This window comes from Hevea brasiliensis, chromosome 4, assembly GCF_030052815.1.
Source record: "Hevea brasiliensis isolate MT/VB/25A 57/8 chromosome 4, ASM3005281v1, whole genome shotgun sequence".
NCBI classification, from domain to species: domain Eukaryota; kingdom Viridiplantae; phylum Streptophyta; class Magnoliopsida; order Malpighiales; family Euphorbiaceae; genus Hevea; species Hevea brasiliensis.
In genome coordinates this window covers 8,846,711-8,862,266 of record NC_079496.1, presented here as the reverse complement: position 1 = coordinate 8,862,266, position 15,556 = coordinate 8,846,711, and the positions used below count along the sequence as shown (strand labels likewise).

The following is a 15,556-nucleotide window of genomic DNA, read 5'->3' as shown; positions in this document are numbered from 1 at the left end:
GCCGAAATCTATCGAGCGGATTGTCCGATTTTTGCTCGGGAAGATTTTAGCCCATTTCGACTTTTGGGCTAGATTTCTCAAAAACCGTGAATCCCACGAGAAAACCGAGGCCACCAGCACGCTCCATTCGTCGAGAGCTTCGCAACGACATAAATTTCGAATTTTTTCGACACCGTTTTTCGGTGGGTCCCACGGAACTTCGCAGTATTTTTCCGAGCATTTAATGAGCTTAGAAAATTCTGAAAAATTTATGTACTAACCCCCGTGTTATGGGCTTCGTGTAGGTATCCTCGATTCGCGGAAATTCGACAGTTGACCGGGTCTGCAAATTTCGGGCCAGACAGACCCGTTACCGGAAAAGTCCCCGAATTGGATCGAGGTTTTGGCTAGCCCCCCATTGTCAGACGTCCCGAGCGCTGCTCTCAAGTCGGAATCGGCAAAGGTAAACCCGAACCTTGCTTTTTCATAATTTTCTAGTGCTTAAATAGGATTAAAAATTCATAAAATATTCGTGGTAGCTTAGAAAATTTTGATTCCTTTTGCAATAGCTTAGTAATATTGCTAAGGACCGCGGGACAAAGTTTTATAATTTTTAGAGCTTGTTTGGGCAGTTTTTGCAAAAATGATCAATAATAAGGACTAAATTGAAATTTTACATATTGTGATGGATGACTGATTTGATGGGCCCAGGAGGGGCTGTGTGATATGATTGAACTGTTGATATATGGATTGTGAATATAGAAGTGCGTTTTTAGCCCTTTTGCAGGTTGGGTAGGTCCTAGGTATAGGGGGGACTCTGCCGGATTTTCGGCACGACTTAGGACGTAATTGGTCTTTTCTTTGTTTGTATTGAGTCAGATTGTATTAAATAAATGTAATATGATTGTCAGGTGAGCCGGGACAGCCTTCTTCCTCCGCCCAGCCGCCACAGTGATTGTCGTCAAGTCTGTGAGTAGAATATTAATTTTAATTGTAATTTCGATATTATTATATGTTCAGCATGCCCATGCATCACTTATATGCATATATTTATGTAGTTAAACTCTAGGCACGATTTTTGATGCATTGATAAATGTTAAAGTGCCATGTATGTTGTTGTGGTAATTTGGACTAGTGTGCGTGCGTTGGCGTGCGTGTGATGTGGTGTGGACTATGGATAGGACGGGTAGACACGGCTTGAGTTCTTCGCTGGGACCCGGTCCTTCGGGGTAGACACGGCTTGAGTTCTTCGCTGGGACCCCGATTTGGTATTTAAGTGGAAGTCCGAGATGAGTTCTTCACTGGCACTGTGTTGGATTTAAGAGAGTCAGATAGGGATCAGCTCCCATATATTATGATTGATGTTACAGGGTGCGTGAGTGCTCCAAATTACCTTTTTGATGTTATGATGTGAAAATGATGTGGATGTTGCATTTCACTCTACAGGGTGCATTAGATTTAGATAGTTATAGAGATTATGGTTAAAATTGATATTTTACTCTCTGAGTCGAACGCTCACTCCTGTTCAATATTTTTCCGTGCCACAGAGGATATTTTTGAGGTTAACTCGCTCCTTTCCTCGCAGGTTGTTTATCAATGTTTGTGTAATTTTATTAACTCCTAGAATTTCTGCATGTGTTAGAAGTATTTATTTGATTATGGTCTGTAATATTATTATCATGTTGGACCTGTAAACGTATAATGATATGCATGTTTGATGGATTGGATGAGGGAGCTGAGCTCCCATTTATTATTATGTTGATGAGTATGTGGAGGGTGAGCTGAGCTCCCCAATTGACTATATATTGTGTTTACAGGTCGGGTGAGTCGAAAACTCCCCGTTGGTAAGTCCATTTTATGGCCGGACTCATCCGCTTGTTTTCTGAAATTGGGACCAAATGGGACTTAGAGATTGGTAAATGAATAGTTAAGGCTTACTACGGGCCTCGGGGCTTTAGGTGGCCTGTGTCCTAGTGCCAGTCCGGCCCATAGGTTGGGTCGTGACAAATGTGGTATCAGAGCTTAGGCTCCAGATTCTTAGGGAATGTTGTCTAAAGTGTTGGGAAGAGTCTACTAGGAGTCACATGCGGAAATATAGGGTCCACATTCGTCTTGCATTGTCATCTTTGCTTCTAGTTTCTGCTCCATATGTTATGTATAAGTATGAGTCTGTAGAGCTGTATAATGTGCAGTTTTGAATTTTTGTGGGCTAATGCTGCTGAATTTCAGGAAAATGCATAGAAGCAGGAGAGCTGCCACTGCACCAGAACCAGATGTGCCTGACGAGCACAGGATGAGGCGCCTGCCCCGAGGAGGTGGGGTAGGAGGCCTAGAGCTGCTCAAGTAGAGGAGCAGCCACCCCCAGTACAGGATCAGTCCTTTATGGCACAGGGTCCCATGGACCCCATGGCAGCTACTCTAGCTGGGTTGCAGAGGACCATTGATATGATGGCGCAGTATATGGTCCACCCTCCACAGCAGCAGCAGTCCACCGCACCAAGAGGAGAATCTTACAAACAGATCATAAATTTCAAGAAGTTGGTGCCTGGTACTTATGATGTGTCAGACGACGCATATCGGTTTTTGGATTCTCGCAGTGTGCAGAATGTAATTACAGTTGACTGATAGAAGATTGATAGAGTGTATGCAGCATGTCATGGGGCCTATGCCTAGACAATGGATGAATGACTACGTGTTACCCCGGATGGAGGGTTTGACATGGGCTCAGTTTGTGGAACTGTTCATCAATCGGTTTGTGCCAGAAAGTTTCAGAGATCAGAAACAGTGGGCTTTTGAGGCCTTAAGACAGAATGGTAGGTCTGTAGATGAATATGCTACAGAATTTCTGGAATTGAGCAGATATGCCCCTACAGCAGTAGCTACAGAAACTATGAAGGTGAAGAGATTCCTAAAGGGGCTTGACAGGAGGTATGCGAACCTGGCCATGATGTCTAATCAGTCTTTTGATGTGGTGGTTGATCGAGCTGCATGATTGAGATTAGCTATGTCACGATGACAATGGAGAGCAAAGAAAAATAGAGCAGAGGGTTCCTCGTGTGTCCTTCCATGGGTACTCCTGATGGTGGTGGCGAGTAATTACAGAGGAAAAACAGAACAAGAAGAGTGGTTTTAGACACAAACCTCGAGGATCTGCACTGATCCAAAGCGGTGGTCACGCTCAGTGGTACAGCAGCCTGGTCCAGTTCAGATCCTCCTGGCACGCTTGCACAAAGGTGGAAGAGGACATTCAGGACCTTGTTTGATGGGATCAGGAGTATGCTTCAGGTGTGGCCAACCAGGTCACTTTGCTAGAGAATGCCCCGTTTTCAGTGAGCCACATATGGGGTCACAGGGTTCTGCTGCAAATGTTCCTCGCCAGTTGTATCCGGGTACTTCCAACATGGCAGGCAGTCAGTTTAGTGGCCAACAGGGCCGAGGACAAGGGGGACGTGGATTTGGAGGCGGTCGAGAGGTAGAAGTCGATCGTGGTTCTCGCCACTCGGGTAGGGGTCAAGCTCGGTTTTCACCCCGACCCACCGTGATGCTCAAGCTTCAAATGCGCCAGGCGTATTCTTCTGGTCTGTTCCTATGAGGTTCGTGTTTTGATAGATCCGGGTGCTACGCACTCATTTGTCTCCTCTGTGTTTGCCATGAGGTTGGGTAGAAACCCTACAACTTTAGAATGCCCTTTGTCGGTAGCTACCCCACTTAGTGATAACATAGATGTAGATATGGTTTTTCCGGGTAGCCCAGTGGTAGTGGATGGAAAGATCCTCCCAGCAGACTTGGTTCCTCTACCAGTAATGGATTTTGATGTAATCCTGGGGATGGATTGGTTGTCAACTCACTATGCCACTTTAGACTGCAGGAACAAAAAGGTGTATTTCCACATACCTGGTGTGGAAGAGTTTAACTTTGATGGTGACAGGAGCGTGGCTCCATATAATTTGGTGTCAGCAATTAGTGCTAGAAAAATGTTGAGGCGTGGATGCCAAGGGTATTTGGCATTGGTGAGAGATACATCTGTAGAAGGTGTCAGCATGGAAAATGTTCCTGTTGTCAGAGAATTTATGGATGTCTTCCTGCAGGAGCTCGAGGTTGCCAGCAGGAAGGGAAATAGAGTTTTGTATTGATGTTGTGCCGGGTACAAACCCCATATCGATGCCACCTTACAGGATGGCACCAGCAGAATTGAAAGAGCTGAAGGAACAACTACAGGAGCTTTTGGACAAGGGTTTTATACGTCTGAGCACTTCACCTTGGGGCGCTCCTGTTTTATTTGTGAGAAAGAAGGATGGGTCATTGAGGTTGTGTATCGACTACAGACAGCTGAACAAGGTGACAGTGAAGAACAAGTATCCACTTCCTCGGATCGATGATCTGTTTGATCAGCTCCAAGGAGCTAGATTCTTTTCCAAGGTAGACTTGCGATCAGGCTACCATCAGTTGAGAATTAGGAATGAGGACGTGTCCAAAACGGCTTTCAGGACAAGATATGGTCATTATGAGTTCTTGGTGATGTCTTTTGGACTCACTAATGCATCAGCAGCCTTCATGGACTTGATGAACAGGGTGTTCAAGCCATTTTTGGACCGTTAGTCATAGATGACATTCTGGTATACTCTCGGACCGAGGAAGAACACGTGTGGCACTTGAGGATGGTGTTGCAGACGTTGAGGGAGCACCAGCTATATGCCAAATTTTCAAAATGTGAATTTTGGCTAGAAAGCATCTCATTCTTGGGACACGTGGTTTCTAGTGACGGCATTCAAGTGGATCCCAAGAAAATTGAAGTCAGAATCGATTGGCTTAGGCCTACAAATACCACCGAGGTGCGAAGTTTTCTGGGTTTAGCTGGTTACTATAGGCGTTTTGTACAAGATTTCTCCAGGATAGCGGCTCCCCTAACTAAGTTGACCAGGAAGAATGTTCCATTCATTTGGACAGATGACTGTGAGGTGAGTTTCCAGAAGCTTAAGGAGTGTCTAACCACTGCCCCTGTGTTGACACTACCTGTGAGTGGTGAAGGATACACCGTGTATTGTGACGCCTCCAGAGTTGGCCTAGGGTGTGTTTTGATGCAGAGTGGAAAGGTAGTGGCTTATGCTTCAAGGCAGCTGAAGAGGCATGAGCAGAACTACCCCACCCATGATTTGGAAATGGCGGCTGTAATCTTTGCACTAAAAATCTGGAGACACTACCTGTATGGTGAAGTGTGCGAGATATACACCGACCATAAGAGTTTGAAGTACATCTTCCAGCAAAGGGACTTGAACTTGAGACAGAGGAGATGGATGGAGCTTCTGAAAGACTATGATTGCACCATCCAGTACCACCTTGGAAAAGCCAATGTTGTGGCAGATTCCTTGAGCAGAAAATCTTCTGGCAGTTTGGCGCACATTTCAGTAGAGAAGAGACCATTGATTCAGGAGGTACATGAGTTGATGGATCAAGGTTTAATCCTAGATCTGTCAGGAGAGGGGGTATTGTTGGCTCATTTTTCAATGAGGCCAGACTTGAGGGACAGAGTTAGAGTTTCCCAGCACAGAGACCAACAATTGATGAAGATCATAGAAAGAGTACAGCAAGGTGAAGGTGGTGAGTTTGGATTTGCCAATGATGGCGCCCTAGTGCAAGGTTCTAGGATATGTGTGCCCGATGTGGACAACCTCAGGAATGAAATCATGCGAGAGGCACACTACACACTGTACAGTGTCCACCCAGGTTCCACCAAGATGTACCATGATGTGAAAGATAGTTATTGGTGGAATGGTATGAAGAGAGACATAGCAGACTTTGTGTCCAAGTGCTTGACTTGTCAGAAGGTGAAGTTTGAACACCAGAGACCGTCAGGGAAGCTGCAAGAGCTGCCTATCCCAGAATGGAAGTGGGAAATGATCACTATGGATTTTGTGGATCAGGTTGCCTCGTACCACGTGAGGATATGATTCGATATGGGTAATTGTAGACCGCTTGACCAAATCAGCTCACTTCTTACCTGTAAAGACTACATACTCTGTGGCACAGTATGCCCGGCTCTACATTCGAGAAATAGTCAGATTGCATGGAGTTCCGGCTTCCATAATATCTGACAGAGGGCCCCAGTTCACTTCTCGGTTTTGGAGAAAGTTGCAGGAGGCACTTGGCACACAATTGAACATCAAGACGGCTTTCCACCCTCGCATGCACGGACAAATTGAAGGACAATCCAAACATCGAAGACATGCTTCGCATGAGTGTTTTGGATTTTGGAGGTCAATGGGATGAGCAGCTAGCTTTGGTGGAGTTTGCCTACAACAACAAGCATTACCACTCCAAAGATAGGGATGGCACCCTATGAGGCATTATATGGAAGAAAGTGTAGGTCTCCTCCGTGTTGGACAGAAATGGGGAAGCGAAGGTGCATGATGTAGACAGTGCAAGACACTTGAGAGATGGTTCCCTTAATCGTGGAACGATCAAAACAGCTTTTCAAGAGGCGTAAGAGTTATGCACAGACGAAGGGATGTGGAGTTTGCAAAGGCGACTATGTATTTCAAGGTTTCTCCAATGAAGGAGTCATGAGATTTGGAAAGAAGGGCAAGTTGGCACCTCGATATATTGGACCTTTGAGGTTACCGATAGAGTTGGGGCGCTTGCTCACGGTTGGAGCTACCACCCAACCTTTCTCACGTTCATCACGTGTTTCACATCTCCATGCTCAGGAAATACATTCCCGATCCTTCTCATGTACTGCAGCCGGATGTGATAGAGATAAAAGAGAACTTGACATTTGAGGAGCAGCCTGTAGCCATAGTGGACTACCAAGTGAGACAGCTGAGATCAAAGCAGATCCCTATAGTTAAGGTTTTGTGGAGGAGTCAGTCAGTGGAAGAGTGCACCTGGGAGTCAGAACGGGACATGCGTAGCAAGTACCCTTATCTGTTCAATGTATAATCATGTGCTTTATTCTGCCTTGTGTAAAAAAATTCGAGGACGAATTTTCTGTAAGGGGGGAAGAATGTAACACCCGGAAATTTTAATTTTTATGAGTATTTTGGTATTTTAATTTTATTTAAATTTTAGGAATTTTTTTGAGATTTTTCGGATTTTAGAAATCGGGTTCGATTTTCCGAAAATATAAACTTTAATGATTTTTAAAAATTAATTTAAAGACCACGTGGCAAAACTAAAAATATATTTGGAGTCTACGTATTTTTCTGAGTTTTCTGAAATTTTTTGGAAATTTTTGGACCTCGTTTTCGGTCCTGAGGCAGAGTAAAAATTTAAAATTTTGTATTCTGAATCGAACCAGTCGAATCGAACCAGACCGGATCGGACCGATCGAATCAGACCGGCCTTTTTCCTTCTTCCCTTTTTCTTCCCCGCGCGCGTCGTCCCTCTCCCTTTTCTCTCTCGTTTCTCTCTCCTCTCCACCCCACGGCCACCACCGCCCACTGACCAGCCAGACGGCCGCCGCCACCAAGTCTGCCGCCACGCCGCTCGAACGGCCGAAAACGCGGCGCGGTAACGCTCCTCGCGCGCGCCGCTCCAGCTTCCCCGGTCAAATTCGGCCGATTCGGCCACCAATTGGACCGGGTCTTGTGTCCAAAATCATCTACTCGGCAAGAGCTTTTCATAGACACCAAGAACGCCGAAATCCATCGAGCGGATTGTCCGATTTTTGCTCGGGAAGATTTTAGCCCATTTAGACTTTTGGGCTAGATTTCTCAAAAACCGTGAATCCCACGAGAAAACCGAGGCCACCAGCACGCTCCATTCGTCGAGAGCTTCGCAACGACATAAATTTCAAATTTTTCCGACACCGTTTTTCGGTGTGTCCCACGGAACTTCGCAGTGTTTTTCCGAGCATTTAATGAGCTTAGAAAATTCTGAAAAATTTATGTACTAACCCCCGTGTTATGGGCTTCGTGTAGGTATCATCGATTCGCGGAAATTCGGCGATTGACCGTTCGCAAATTTCGGGCCGCATGCACTTCTTCGAAAAGTCCTCGAATTGGATCGAGGTTTTGGCTAGCCCCCCATTGTCAGACGTCCCGAGCGCGTTCCCGAAGTCGGAATCGGCAAAGGTAAACCCGAACCTTGCTTTTTCGTAATTTTCTAGTGCTTAAATAGGATTAAAAATTTATAAAATATTCATGGTAGCGTAGAAAATTACGATTCTTTTTGCAATAGCTTAGTAATATTGCTAAGGACCGCGGGGCAAAGTTTTATAATTTTTAGAGCTTGTTTGGGCAGTTTTTGCAAAAATGATCAATAATAAGGACTAAATTGAAATTTTACATATTGTGATGGATGACTGATTTGATGGGCCCAGGAGGGGCTGTATGATATGATTGAACTGTTGATATATGGATTGTGAATAGAGAAGTGCGTTTTTAGCCCTTTTGCAGGTTGGGTAGGTCCTAGGTATAGGGGAGACTCTGCTGGATTTTCGGCACGACTTAGGACGTAATTGGTCTTTTCTTTGTTTGTATTGAATCAGATTGTATTAAATAAATGTAATATGATTGTCAGGTGAGCCGGGACAGCCTTCTTCCTCCGCCCAGCCGCCACAGTGATTGTCGTCAAGTCTGTGAGTAGAATATTAATTTTAATTGTAATTTCGATATTATTATATGTTCAGCATGCCCATGCATCACTTATATGCATATATTTATGTAGTTAAACTCTAGGCACGATTTTTGATGCATTGATAAATGTTAAAGTGCCATGTATGTTGTTGTGGTAATTTGGAGCAGTGTGCGTGTGTTGGCGTGCGTGTGATGTGGTGTGGACTATGGATAGGACGGGTAGACACAGCTTGAGTTCTTCGCTGGGACCCGGTCCTTCGGGGTAGACACGGCTTGAGTTCTTCGCTGGGACCTCGATTTGGTATTTAAGTGGAAGTCCGAGCTGAGTTCTTCGCTGGCACCAGGTTGGATTTAAGAGAGCTGTATAAGGGATCAGCTCCCATATATTATGATTGATGTTACAGGGTGCGTGAGTGCTCCAAATTACCTTTTTGATGTTATGATGTGAAAATGATGTGGATGTTGCATTTCACTCTACAGGGCGCATTAGATTTAGATAGTTATAGAGATTATGATTAAAATTGATATTTTACTCTCTGAGTCGAACGCTCACTCCTGTTCAATATTTTTCCAGGCCACAGGAGGATATTTTTGAGGTTAACCTGCTCCCTTTCCTCGCAGGTTGTTTATCAATGTTTGTGTAATTTTATTAACTCCTAGAATTTCCGCATGTGTTAGAAGTATTTATTTGATTATGGTCTGTAATATTATTATCATGTTGGACCTGTAAACGTATAATAATATGCATGTTTGATGGATTGGATGAGGGAGCTGAGCTCCCATTTATTATTATGTTGATGAGTATGTGGAGGGTGAGCTGAGCTCCCCAATTGACTATATATTGTGTTTACAGTTCGGGTGAGTCGAAAACTCCCCGTTGGTAAGTCCATTTTATGGCCGGACTCTGTCCGTTTGTTTTCTTGAAATTGGGCCCAAATGGGCCTTAGAGTTGGGTAAATGAATAGTTAAGGCTTACTATGGGCCTCGGGGGCTTTAGGCTGGCCCAGGTCCTAGTGCCGGTCTGGCCCATAGGTTGGGTCGTGACACTATAGAGCTGTGTAATGTGTAGTTTTGAATTTTGTGGGCTAATGCTGCTGAATTTTAGGAAAATGCGTAGAAGTAGGAGAGCTGCCACTGCACCAGAACCAGATGTGCCTGACGAGGTGTCAACACAGGATGAGGCGCCTGCCCCGAGGAGGCGGGGTAGGAGGCGTAGAGCTGCTCAAGTAGAGGAGTAGCCACCCCCAGTACAGGATCAGTCCTTTATGGCACAGGGTCCCATGGACCCAATGGCAGCTACTCTAGCTGGGTTACAGAGAACCATCGACATGATGGCTCAATATATGGTCCACCCTCCACAGCAGCAGCAGTCCACCGCACCAAGAGGGGAACCTTACAAACAGATCATAAATTTCAAGAAGTTAGTGCCTGATATTTATGATGTGTCAGATGATGCATATCGGTTTTTGGATTCCTGCAGACAGGCAGGAATAGAATTACAGTTGACTGATAGAAGACTGATAGAGTGTATGCAGCATGTCATGGGGCCTATGCCTAGACAATGGATGAATGACTACATATTACCTCGGATGGAGGGTTTGTCGTGGGCTCAGTTTGTGGAACTGGTCATCAATCGGTTTGTGCCAGAAAGCTTCAGGGACCAAAAGCAGTGGGCGTTTGAGGCCTTAAGACAGAATGGCAGGTCTGTAGATGAATATGCTATAGAATTTCTTTAGTTGAGCAGGTATGCCCCTATAGCAGTTGCTACAGAAACTATGAAGGTGAAGAGGTTCTTAAAGGGGCTTGACAGGAGGTATGCAAACTGGCCATGATGTCTGATCAGTCTTTTGATGTGGTAGTTGATCGAGCCAGACAGATAGAGATTAGCTATGCTGTGGATGACAGTGAAAGAGCAAAGAAAAACAGAGCAGAGGGTTCTTCAGGTGTCCCTCCCATGGGTACTCCGGACAGTGGTGGCCAGAGTAATTACAGAGGAAAAAGTAGAAACAAGAAAAGTAGTTTTAGACACAAACCTCGAGGGTTCAGACCAGGGTACGGATCCAGCAGTGGTCATAGTTCGGGGTACAGCAGTTCTGGGTCTGGTTCAGGATCCTCCTTTGCACCTTGCGCACAGTGTGGAAGAGGACATTCAGGACCTTGTCTGATGGGTTCAGGAGTATGCTTCAGGTGTGGCCAATCAGGTCACTTTGCTAGGGAATGTCCCGTGTTCAGTGAGCCACAGATGGGGTCACAGGGTTTTGTTGCAAATGTTCCTCGCCAGTTGTATCCTGGTGCTTCCAACATGGCAGGCAGTCAGTTCAGTGGCCAACAGGGCCGAGGACAAGGGGGGGTGGATTTGGAGGCAGATCAGGAGGTAGAAGTCGATGTCGTGGTTACGCCACTCAGGGTAGGGGTCAAGCTCGGGTTTTCACCCTGACCCACCAGGATGCTCAGGCTTCCAATGCAGTTATGGCAGGTATTCTTCTAGTCTGCTCCTATGAGGCTCGTGTTTTGATAGATCCGGGTGCTACGCACTCATTTGTCTCCCCTGTGTTTGCCATGAGATTGGGTAAAAACCCTACCACTTTAGAATGCCCTTTGTCTGTAGCTACCCCACTTAGTGACAACATAGAGGTAGACATGATTTTTCCGGGTACCCCAGTAGTAGTGGATGGAAGGATCCTCCCAGCAGACTTGGTTCCTCTACCAGTAATGTATTTCGATGTAATTTTGGGGATGGATTGGTTGGCAACTCATTATGCCACTTTATACTGCAGGGACAAAAAGGTGTATTTCCACATACCTGGTGTGGAAGAGTTTAGTTTTGATGGTGACAGGAGCGTGACTCCATATAACTTGGTGTCAGCAATTAGTGCTAGAAAAATGTTGAGGCGTGGATGCCTAGGGTATTTGGCATTAGTGAGAGATACATCTGTAGAAGGTGTCAACATGGAAAATGTTCCTGTTGTCAGAGAATTCATGGATGTCTTCCATAAAGAGCTTCCAGGGTTGCCACCGGAAAGGGAAATAGAGTTTTGCATTGATGTTATTCCGGGTACAAACCCCATTTCAATGCCACCTTACAGGATGGCACCAGTAGAATTGAAAGAGCTAAAGGAGCAACTACAGGAGCTTTTGGACAAGGGTTTTATACGTCCGAGCACTTCACCCTGGGGTGCTCCTGTTCTATTTGTGAGAAAGAAGGATGGGTCATTGAGGTTGTGTATTGACTATAGACAGCTGAACAAGGTGACTGTGAAGAACAAGTATCCACTTCCTCGGATTGATGACCTGTTTGATCAGCTCCAAGGGGCTAAATTCTTTTCCAAGATAGACCTGTGATCAGGCTATCATCAGTTGAGAATCAGGAATGAGGACGTGTCCAAAACGGCATTCAGGACAATATATGGTCAATATGAGTTCTTGGTGATGTCTTTTGGACTCACTAATGCACCAGCAGCCTTCATGGACTTGATGAACAGGGTGTTCAAGCCATTTTTAGACCGTTTTGTCATCGTATTCATAGATGACATTTTGGTATACTCTCGGACCGAGGAAGAGCACGTGTGGCACTTGAGGATGGTGTTGCAGACTTTGAGGGAGCACCAGCTATATGCCAAATTTTCAAAATGTGAATTTTGGCTAGAAAGCATCTCATTCTTGGGACATTTGGTTTCTAGTGACGGCATTCAAGTGGATCCCAAGAAAATTGAAGCTGTAACTGATTGGCTTAGGCCTACAACAGTCACTGAGGTGCGAAGTTTTCTAGGTTTAGCTGGCTACTATAGGCGTTTTGTGCAAGATTTCTCCAGGATAGCGGCTCCCCTAACTAAGTTGACTAGGAAGAATGTTCCATTCATTTGGACAGATGACTGTGAGGATTTCCATAAGCTAAAGGAGTGTCTAACCACTGCCCCTGTGTTGACACTACCTATGAGTGGTGAAGGATACACCGTGTATTGTGATGCCTCCAGAGTTGGCCTATGGTGTGTTTTGATGCAGAATGGAAAAGTAGTGTCTTATGCTTCAAGGCAGCTGAAGAGGCATGAGCAGAACCCACCCATGATTTGGAAATGGCGGCTGTAGTCTTTGCACTAAAAATCTGGAGACACTACCTGTATGGTGAAGTGTGCGAGATATACACCGACCACAAGAGTTTGAAGTACATCTTCCACCAGAAGGACTTAAACTTGAGACAGAGGAGATTAATGGAGCTTCTGAAAGACTATGATTGCACCATCCAGTACCACCCTGGGAAGGCCAATGTTGTAGCAGATTCTTTGAGCAGAAAATCTTCTGGCAGTTTGACGCACATTTCAGCAGAGAAGAGACCGCTGATTCAGGAAGTACATGAGTTGATGGATCAAGGTTTAATCCTAGATCTTTCAGATGAAGGGGTATTGTTGGCTCATTTTTCAGTGAAGCCAGACTTGAGGGACAGAGTTAGAGTTTCCCAGCACAGAGACCAACAATTGATGAAGATCGTAGAAAGAGTACAGCAAGGTAAAGGTGGTGAGTTTGGATTTGCCAATGATGGCGCCCTAGTGCTAGGTTCTAGGATATGTGTGCCCAATGTGGACAATCTCATAAATGAAATCATGCAAGAGGTACACTATACACTGTACAATGTCCACCCAGGCTCCACCAAGATGTACCATGATGTGAAAGATAGTTATTGGTGGAATGGCATGAAGAGAGACATAGCAGACTTCGTGTCTAAGTGCTTGACTTGTCAGAAGGTAAAGTTTGAACACCAGAGACCGTCAAGAAAGCTGCAAGAGCTCCCTATCCCAGAATGGAAGTGGGAAATGATTACCATGGATTTTGTGACTGGGTTGCCTCGTACCACGCGAGGATATGATTCGATATGGGTAATTGTAGACCGTCTAACCAAATCAGCTCACTTCTTGCCTGTGAAGACTACATATTCTGTTGCACAGTACGCCCGACTCTATATTCGAGAAATCGTCAGATTACATGGAGTTCCAGCTTCCATAATATCTGACAGAGGGCCCCAGTTCACTTCTCAGTTTTGAAGAAAGTTGCAGGAGGCACTTGGCACACAGTTGAACTTCAGTACGGCTTTCCACCTCGCATGCATCGGACAAATTGAAAGGACAATCCAAACACTGGAGGACATGCTTCGCATGAGTGTTTTGGATTTTGGAGGTCAATGGGATGATCAGCTAGCTTTGGTGGAGTTTGCCTACAACAACTGTTATCACTCCAACATAGGGATGGCACCCTATGAGGCACTATATGGAAGAAAGTGTAGGTCTCCTCTGTGTTGGATGGAAATGGGAGAAGCGAAGGTGCATGATATAGACCTAGTGCAGTACACTTCAGAGATAGTTCCTTTAATCAGGGAACGATTGAAAACAGCTTTCAGTAGGCAGAAGAGTTATGCAGACCCCAGACGGAGGGATGTGGAGTTTGCAGTAGGCGACTATGTATTCCTAAAGGTTTCTCCAATGAAGGGAGTCATGAGATTTGGAAAGAAGGGCAAGTTGTCACCTCGGTATATAGGACCTTTTGAGGTTACTGATAGAGTTGGAGCAGTTGCCTACCGGTTGGAGCTACCACCCAATCTTTCTCATGTTCATCCCGTATTTCACATCTCCATGCTCAGGAAATACATTCCAGATCCTTCTCATGTACTACAGCCGGATGTGATAGAGCTAAAAGAGAACTTGACATTTGAGGAGCAACCTGTAGCCATAGTGGACTACCAAGTGAGACAGCTAAGATCAAAACAGATTCCTATGGTTAAGGTTTTGTGGAGGAGTCAGTCAGTGGAAGAGTGCACTTGGGAGTCAGAACGGGACATGCGTAGCAAGTACCCTTATCTGTTCAATGTGTAATCATGTACTTTATTCTGCCTTGTATAAAATTCGAGGACGAATTTTCTGTAAGGGGGGAAGAATATAACACCCCAAAAATTTTAAATTTATTATTTTATGAGTAATATTAGTATTTTAATTTTTATTTAAATTTTAAGAAATTATTTGGGATTTTTCGGATTTTAGAAATCGGGTTTGATTTTCCGAAAATATAAACTTTGATGATTTTTAAAAATTAATTTAAAGATCACGTGACAAAACTAAAAATATATTTGGAGTTTACGAATTTTTCTGAGTTTTTTGGAATTTTTTCGAAATTTTTGGATCTCGTTTTCGGTTCCGAGGCAGAGTAAAAATTCAAAATTTTATATTCTGAATCGAACCGACCGAATCGAACCGGATTGGATCGGTCGAATCGGACCGGTCTTCTTCTTTTTCTTCCTCCTCCCCGCGCGCGTCCGACCCCTCTCCCTTCTTCTCTCTTTTTCTCTCTCCTCCCTCCTCCCCTTGCCGCGCCGCCACCTCCCCTGCCACCCCAGCTCGCCGGCGCGCCGCCTCACCACTCCCCCACGGTCGGCCACCGCCTGGAACGCCGAAAAACGGCTCCAGAAGCGACGCGCAGCGCGCGTGAGACTCTTCGACTTCTCGCCCAAAATCAGGCTGATCCGGCCACCAATCGAACTGGGTCTTGTGTCTAAACTCATCTACTCGACGAGAGCTTTCCATAGACACCAAGAACACCGAAATCCATTGAGCGGTTTGTCCAATTTTTGCCCGGGAAGTTTTAGCCAATTTCGACTTTTGGGCTAGATTTCTCACAAACCGTGAACCCCACGAGAAAACAGAGAGTACCAGAGCGCTCCACTCGTCGAGAGCTTCGCGGGGATATAAATTTCAAAATTTTCCGACACCGTTTTTCGGTGGGTCCCATGGAACTTCGCAGTGTTTTTCCGAGCATTAAATGAGCTTAGAAAATTTCAAAAAATTTATGTACTAACCCCCGTGTTGTGGGCTCCGTGTAGGTATCCTCAATTCGTGGAAATTCGACAGTTGTCCGGATCTGTGAATTTCCGGCCAGACAAACCCGTTATCAGAAAAGTCTCCGAATTGGACCGAGGTTTTGGCTACCCCCCCATTGTCAGACATCCCGAGCCCGTTCCCAAA

At 45.2% G+C, this 15,556-nt stretch overlaps 2 long non-coding RNA genes across 2 annotated transcripts in view; both read left to right on the top strand.

Moving 5' to 3' along the window:
* LOC131179170 (uncharacterized) overlaps window positions 1–907 on the top strand; it is a 41,253-nt gene extending 40,346 nt beyond the window's left edge. The window contains exon 3 of the long non-coding RNA XR_009148156.1: window positions 891–907. This is a non-coding gene — a long non-coding RNA (uncharacterized LOC131179170). The remainder of the gene's footprint in view (window positions 1–890) is intronic.
* A 7,067-nt stretch (window positions 908–7,974) lies between these two features.
* LOC131179171 (uncharacterized) lies at window positions 7,975–9,391 on the top strand. The gene is made up of 3 exons (XR_009148157.1): window positions 7,975–8,048; window positions 8,497–8,554; window positions 9,127–9,391. It is a non-coding gene; the product is annotated as an uncharacterized LOC131179171 (long non-coding RNA).
* The last annotated feature ends 6,165 nt before the right edge of the window (window positions 9,392–15,556 follow it).